The sequence below is a fragment of the Candoia aspera genome, chromosome 18 (genome assembly GCF_035149785.1).
Source record: "Candoia aspera isolate rCanAsp1 chromosome 18, rCanAsp1.hap2, whole genome shotgun sequence".
Classification (NCBI taxonomy): Eukaryota; Metazoa; Chordata; class Lepidosauria; order Squamata; family Boidae; genus Candoia; species Candoia aspera.
This window is the reverse complement of record NC_086170.1, coordinates 4348031-4356270: the sequence shown is the minus strand read 5'-3', so window position 1 is coordinate 4356270 and position 8240 is coordinate 4348031.

Genomic DNA, 8240 nt, shown 5'->3' with positions numbered 1-8240 from the left:
TCCCACAACTTTTTTTTTTATTATTATTATTATTATTAAGCACCTGGAGTACAAAGCAGCCTTTCAACAAAATAGTCAGGTTCAATTCACCAGCTCCTGGCTGGAAATTGACAAACAACCCAGGAGTTCCAATTGCTCGATAATCTGTTGATGGAAGCAAAAGAGGCTTTTAGGTTTGTGAACCCTTAAAAAAACAACACTCAAAATATACGTGATGATAGTTTAAAAAAATATTATATGCTTGCTTTTCATAACATTTCTTGAATATATTTGATGCAGTCTGATAGGCTGGGCGTAGAATTCATGTTTACTAGATAGGAGTTCACACCTTTCGTATCTTAGGTCCCATCAAACAGTCTGCTGTGAAGAAAGCAAAGAGCCCGCTTTTTCCGATCAAATGGGTTACGCCTTTTCCACACGTGTGTTTAAGGCTGTTGTCAAACCCAAAATAAAGACCCATCCCCTTAGGGTAAAAACCCCTTTCCCCAGGCTTAGAAGAATCGGTATTTAAAGGAAAAGACAGGAAGGTCTCTTCACCTCACTGAAGAAATATGGTGTTGTTGTTTATTCGTTTAGTCGCTTCCGACTCTTCGTGACTTCATGGACCAGCCCACGCCAAAGGCAGAGCAAATTAGATAAATCAAGCCAACATAAAATATATACATTACCAAAACCCATACAGTTTACAGTGCATTGCCACAGCAGAATATAAATCAGTGAATTGTCTTACACTCTAATACCAGGCTTTTTAGATGGCTAAAACGGGATTGTTTTCATCTAGAAAGCGTCCAGTTTTCTCATCTTCAACATGCACATAGTTTGTAACCATTTTAAAAGGGTTCAATTTACTCAGAAAAAGAACAAAATGTAACAGACAGGATCTGACTTGAAACAGTGTTTTTGTAAGCTGCAGCCATTCTTGAGATTTCTTTCTCTGAGTGAAGGCAAATCGCCAGTGCAAAGAACTCAGGCCACTGGGGTCCTCCTAAAACCTAATTCTAATTTTGCCAGGCATCATTTCAGTGAGATCTGAACTTTGGTGAGAACAACAGCAAAAGGAATGTTCTTGCTGGGTGATTTTTGTACTTCCTGTCCAAAGACACCAAGAAAGCCATCAGCTGTTTCTAAGCCTTCTGTTATCATTTAGGTTGAAAGCATAAACTTAAAAGTTCTAGTGAGTTACCTTGAGTCCCTCCTAGACCATTTCTGAGACCCAACTGGCTGAGATTCATTGCATGAAAGCGTATGATAGCTGGCAGTAAAGGATAAGAGAATTAACATGGTCATCACCAGCTCTGCCAAGATTTGACTCGTCTCCTTTAAGCATTTATATTTATATCAATTGTCCTCAGGATAATGGTAACCATGTGCCCAAATTTACATTTTTCCTCCTCTCTCCTGAGATTTTTCCTCTGTTTCTTTTAGAGTGCAAGTTAAATTGTGCTGACCTTTGTAAGCCAGTCTGCATTAATTTCTTTGGCCAAAAGCTGGGTACAAACCAATGCTCTCTGTCATGCAGAGAGCGCATGCTGCAGACCCTGTCTGTAAGAGAATTCCATCTGGCAGGGTCCAGGAGGCGGGCCTTCTCTGCAACAGCGCCCACCCTTTGGAAGATCCTTCCCCCAGAAGTGCAGTTAGCCCCCTCCCTTCTGGACTTCAGAAAACAGCTGAAAACCTGGTTTTGCCACCAGGCTTGGAGTGGGGAGAGGAAGAGCCATTCTTGGGGCTGGGTGGTTGCCTAGTCCTGCCCGGGACCGGTCCTACCGGCTTGTGGGCTGAATTAGATCTGCCGTTACTTGGATTTGACTGTGTTTTATATATTTATTGATTACTATTTATGATTTTATTGAATTTTAAATTGTTTTTAATGTGAACCACCCGGGGTCCCCCCTTGTGGGGGAGATGGGTGGTGATAAAAATATGATAAATAAATAAACCAATGCTATAAATAAAAAATAAATAAATAAGGGTGCAGTTCTGTCAGATGCAAGATTTATCTAGTCTTCCTTGCAAATTGAGGCCTACCAGCCTTAGGGAAAAAAAGCTGTGAATTCAATACTCCTCTCTGGTTGTTGGGCTCCAATCCATGATAATCAATTACCCTTGCATGTGGGGGATTCCCTATCAAAGGACATTGATTGATCTCTTTTCCAATGGCTTAATAAGCCTTTCATAATCTTTTTCTTTCCTCCCAGGCAGCAAGGCACTTCTTTGTTTCTCATTAAAAAAAAAAAAGGGGGGGGGCTTTGCAGGAACCAACAACTCACCAAGTTCCAGGAAACCAATAAGGGTATCACTGAGAGATCGCAAAGGATGATGGTGTGGAAACTTTGGCTCAAGCTTTGAAGCTGGATGGCCTCTTTTAACAAAAGAGAGCTGATCAAAGAGAAAGAGTCATCAGCAAAGTGTGTACAGGGGATTGGCGGAGCAGGGAGAAAGCCAGAAGCAATGTGGTTATGGACTTAGCCTTGGCCTCCAAGGCAGTTTAGTTGCTTTAATATTCCTGAGTCAAATCCATTTCCTTTCCCACCACCCCGGTGATTTCATCCCAGGCGGGTGTGAAAGATGATCTGCAAAATGTTCAGGCGGAGGTTTTGTACAGGACTGGTGCCTTGAACTGACCCAAGCCATCTTGCTGCCTGAGACAAAAAGGAGGGAGTCCTGACTTCTGGGGAAAAGCCAGCTGGCTAGTCCATTGGATTTGTCTTCCTCACTGGCCACACAACCAGTCAGGCTTCTTAACTCTTCCTTCCAACATCTCTCTGCCATCTCTCAGCATATGGAGCCTGAGGCCATTGCAAAAGTCATAAGGCCACAAATCTGAGTCAAAACCAAACACTAGATGATGGTACAGAAGGTTCCTTGTGAACCTATCCATAAACCTTCCTCTTCAAAATCTAGAGTTCCTGGACTTAGATGATTAGGAACCACAAGATGGTTTTCCAACATTCCAGTCTAGTATATGAGCTGGGAATTTCCTGATGATTTCCCTTCCAATTATGAGCCAAGTGGAACCTTGCTTAGCCTTCTGAGATCAGCCAAGGTTGATGAAGTGCTACCACCAGAGGTGGATAGGGATGAAAGCGTGCCACCTGCACTTTCCCCCCACGAATTCTTAAGCAAGCCATAAGGAAGAATATTATAAAAGTATTTCTGCCCAGCAGCTGAGCTTTGGCTGGAATTCTGAGAACATTTCCAGCTACAATTACACCATTGGTTTGTGGGACATCTGCTCACCAGTCCTCAGTTTACTGGCCTTGTCCCGCCAGCTGCCTCTCTGATTCAGCATCTTGAATTTGGATTCATATAACAAAGAGATATTTATCCTCAAGAGGTAGCTTGTTAATTTCAGGGTTAAAATGATATCCTGGTGGTGTTCCCCTCAATTCCTCAGCAGCTTTGGGGTCAGGAGAAACCGGCTGTGCTCCATCTCAAGGCCTCTAAATTTGGCACTGGCGTTATTTTGCCAACTGAACTGTGCAAGGCTTTTTTTTTTTTTTTTTTTTTTTTTGCAGCCCAGAGATCTATTTTGATAGACCTTATTTTTATAAAAGACAGTGGTTTGGAAAGACCAGGCAACTGTTAAAAATAATATTTTTAGGAGAGGTGCAACTTCTAACACAGCCGCCAAGAAATAATCTTTGATCTTGTGGGTGGTTTGGGGATTCCTTCAACTTTTTGGGTCTCCACTAGGCTGTGATAATAGGCAGGTTTACAAGGTGAAGAGTAATTTAAAAGGGAACAAATATGTTCCTTCAAAGGGCAGAGGTACCCCAGTGTGGTTTCTGAATGGAGGAGGCAGAGATGGTGTGGTTTAAAGCACTGGAAAAGCCTCCCCGAATCTGCTGATCTGGCTGGGAATTATAGGGCTTAATCAACACATCTGGAAGCCACCAGCTTGAGTAAAACTGGACCACGTGGGTTGTTCTCACATGAAGCATCTTGGCTACTAAATTCATTTTCCGTCTTTACCCAATAGATTGACTCATAAGGTAAACTGAAATGTTGAATTGCACACTTCCTTAACTCCAAAAACACTAACCGTGTTTAGTATGTTGTGTGCATCAAATGCAGCCACTGTCATTAACTGGGGAAGTGCTGTATGAACGAAGTCTTGGTGGCAATTAAATTACTTTAAAATTATTTTTGGCAAACAGGGCATTTTAAAAAAAAATACTATTCTTGTTTGCCTGACTTTTGAAACATTGTCTCCAAAGCTGCTGGACAGAGATGAGTAACGAAGCATGGAATTTTCCTTTCTGACTGTTACAGAGATTTTTGAAGACGAAGCCAGAGGGATAAAGCCTCAGTGATGCTGATTTGATTGCTCTGTTATTTCCTTCCAGTTCTCTTGTCTATGAATTATTCAGAGATGTTTTTCCCCAGAATAGAAGAATTGGAAACATAAGAAATTACCTTTTATTGAGTCACTCTGTCTCGTTCTATCCTTATTAGCAACTGCTCTCCAGGGTTCCGTGCAGAAGTTTTCCCCACCTTTCCAGGAAATTGAACCCAAGACTTTTGGCATGTACTGTAAAGCAAATATTATTTCACTGAGATGCACTTGCTCTCATGTAGGATATGACTGCAGAAGTGGTGAGAACCCACCACTTTTCTACCTGTGCTAAAAGGAATGTCTTTCAACAGTGAAACTTAGCAAGTTCCTTTAAATAGAAGGAGTCAACATATATGTTAAAGCTTGCTCCTGAGTTCCAACCAAGTTTGGCTGCCAGCTCTCTGGTGTAAGGAAACATAGCTATGCATGCTCAAAGGATGCTTTTTATATTGCTTTGTAGTCCTTTGTTTTAAAAAGCTACATAGCCACAGCCGCAAAACAGAATGTGGCCAAAGAAGGACGGAGCAGAGTCAAAGACTAAGTGGTCTTTCTTTTTCTTTTCCTTTTCCTTTTCCTTTTCCTTTCTTTCTTTCTTTCTTTCTTTCTTTCTTTCTTTCTTTGGGTAACACTTTGTATCATTGTTTTGGAGCATTAAAAAAAAAATCCTGGGTGAAGCTTGTAAATGGTTCTTATTAGTGCTGTTTTTATGAATTCCAGGAATTAAGACTGGAATGCTTGCCAGAACAGAAAAGATGAGTTTTGAACGTGCTACTCCGTCCCATAGTGTAGGAAAAGTATCTGCTGTGAGCACTGAAACGGAGCCATATTCTGCGTAGAGTGTACTAGTCACAGATGGGCTAACAGGAAGAGATCTCTGCTACTACAGCATCATAGCTTCTCTGGCCAGTTTCAAGTCTGCTTTGCTGTCTGTGATACAAACTGAGAAACTCTGGGAATTCTAGTTTACTTATGTTGCCCGAGTCCAATTCCTAGAAGTTTTTGGAGAGAGGCCACCGCCACTATCAAATCTGTTGTTGACTCCATAACTGGGTGGGGAATCTTACCCAGAGGCATGCTGGGAGATGAAGTCTCCTTTGAGTCAGAACTGTGATAGGCACTATAAATAAGAGGTATTGGAGAGGCACCCCAGAGCAAGATGCAAAATTTGGTTTCTGACCAAGAGCTGAGAATCATTTAGCAACATAACAAGAACTTAGCACCTGACAGAGATGGATTTGAAGAGCTGAGTCAGCAAGAAAAAGCCATAGGTAGCCCAGCAACAATTCTGGTTTTCTGCAAGTCTTCACAGAATGCCTCTATGTGCAGAATTCTCACCTTTGGGTAGTGGCAATCAGTAATGACGTGGAATGCAGCACAGAAGCTATCAGAATGCCAAGTTTATTTGTCCCCCCCTCCATCCCCCTTCCTTCCTTTCTTTCTTTCTTTCTTTGGATAGCACTTTTGTGTTACTATTTTGGAGCATTAAAAAAAAAATCCTGGGTGAAGCTTCTGTTTTTGTAAATGGTTCTTATTAGTGCTGTTTTTATGAATTCCAGGAATTAAGACTGGAATGCTTCCCAGAAGAGAAAAGAAAAGCTGAGTTTTCAATGTGCTACTCCATCCTATAGTGTAGGAAAAGTATCTGTGAGAATTTTCAGTGAGAATTTTCTGAGGAGACCTGCTCAGGTTTGCATTATTGCTTCTGTTCTGTTGTAAAACAGGTCCACGTGGGCAGCCTTCCACAGGGATGGAGCCCTCAAGTTTCAATTTGTAGGGGCGGGGGTAAACCGGGTTTAGAGCAGGCAGCAATTAGAGCTTCTGTAACACAGTGTCCCCAATAGATTCCAGAACGGGTGAAGTCACGAGAGTAATAGCAGTTCACATCTCGCAGGCCTATAATTGTGGCTGTATTTCAAGTGATGGCTTCATCATGCAAGAAACCTGGCCTGCCAGCAGCAGATCTTTGTTAGCCCCGCTAGCTGGATTCCATTTAGATGCCTGGATGATGGTTTGCGACACTAACAGGTGCCCATAGGGTACGTTATACCTTAATCCAGTTGCCCCAACTTTCTGATATTTGGGGAAGCATTTCCTCTGTTTTGTCCTGATTTTGTCTTTGCAGGAACCTTGATCCAAGAGAAATTAATTTGCTGCATAGAGGGGGATATAGGAAAAAAGTCAAGACTCCTTTGAGTCCAAGCTCAGCTCCTGCAGACTTTGTGGATATGCCCAGGTAGTCTTCAATATGTAAGTTGGCTGCTGCCCTCTTCCAAGAAGTGTTTTGACTTCCTGCCTACCTTGCAGCCCTGGGATTTCCTGATGGTCTCCCATCCAAGGGCTAACCAGGTCCAGCACTACTTGGCATTTCGAGATCAGACCATGAGCCGAGTATCTCAGTTTAACAACACCTGACCTATAAAGTACACACAGGTACCAAATTCCCACATGCTGCTCTCCTCTCCTTGTCGCCGGCTGCTTCTAAAAACCTCCAGGCTTTCCTATGAAGCACATTCCTCTTGGGGATGAAATGGAGATCAAATTTTGACTACTTCAGCAGAGAGAAAGGATTGATTTACATTATTGTCAGTTAGGTTAGTCTTTTTTGTGCTGTAGCTTGAAGCCATCCCACAGAACTAGTTTATGGTTCTGTGTATGGCGTGCACCTGGAAAATAGGTCAGTTCAGCAGCCAAATTAAGGATTTTGTGCAGATACTCCTTTTTGTAAAATCAACCATACTCTTTCCTCTTTGCAAAATATCTCCTTGGGGTCAAACCTCAGCTGGCTTTTAAAAACTGATGGTCATTATGTTCTTCCTCCTTTTGGACTCCAGTTAAAGGCTTCTTCGAATCAAATTCAACTCCTGGTGGCTCCGTGGACACATTCCTGGAGTTTCCTGGCCAATAATATGGAAGTAACTTGCCTTTGCCGGTTTCTGGGATGTTTTTTCTTCTTCTCCCCAGCCTAGCCTCCAGTCCTGAGATTTCAGGTGCTCACAAGAGCCAATCCTGCTTGGGACTTCCCTTGACTTGTTCAGAGAGGTGGAAACAAAGAGGTCGCAAATAAAGAATATGGTTCCTCTGACAAGACTGTTTGCTTTGGATTGGCAAATCTATTGTCGTTGTAATTATGGTCTACCTTAGAGGCTTACACAAAGTCATGGCTTTGCCCTCGCTTTTACTCCAGATATGCTCTGGGCTGGCTATAATTTCTGAGAACTAGAGATTATCCAAATTTTCTACCCTCTCATCGTCTGCTATTATTGAGGTCCAGTGGGCAATTATAGTAAACATTATTTTACAGGCTCTTGTAGAAAAAATAACAGTCGTGATGGGGCTACCCCCTCCTCTGCCAAAAGCAATGATATGCTTCTTAGTCCTGCACAGTTGTGAATAAGGCTTAGGGATAAAAAGCTGCTGTGACTGGTTAAGGAAAACCCTGTTATTTCAGTCAAGTAAGCAACGGAGCAACTTCTTGCAATCTAGGGGGAGGAGGTAAACTCCATTACTGTCATAATTCTCCTGGGAATGTTTGGTTTAAGCTGGCAAGGCTTTGCAGAAGGGTACTTCCCTGCCAGCAAAATGAATTCGTGTAAAACTGATGCCTCTTGGGTTTCAGTCCAGTTCCACCTGAGCTTTTCCAATAGTGGCCAAGATCTGCTTTGCTTCTAAAGTCCAGGGCCCCTTGCTTCTTACCTTACTCCCATGGAGATAGAAAGCAGACGGCTCATTAGCCCACTTTTGATTGTGTCAACAGCAATGAGGCCTTGGCAGGGCTATTTGCCCCTTTATGTATCTTGGAGACTTTGCCTGAAACTGAGTTGCAAGGAGCTTCTCAAATCCTTCTCTCCTGCAATTTAAACAACGGTGATGAACTCAGCGTAATATTTTGTCCTAATACGTTTTG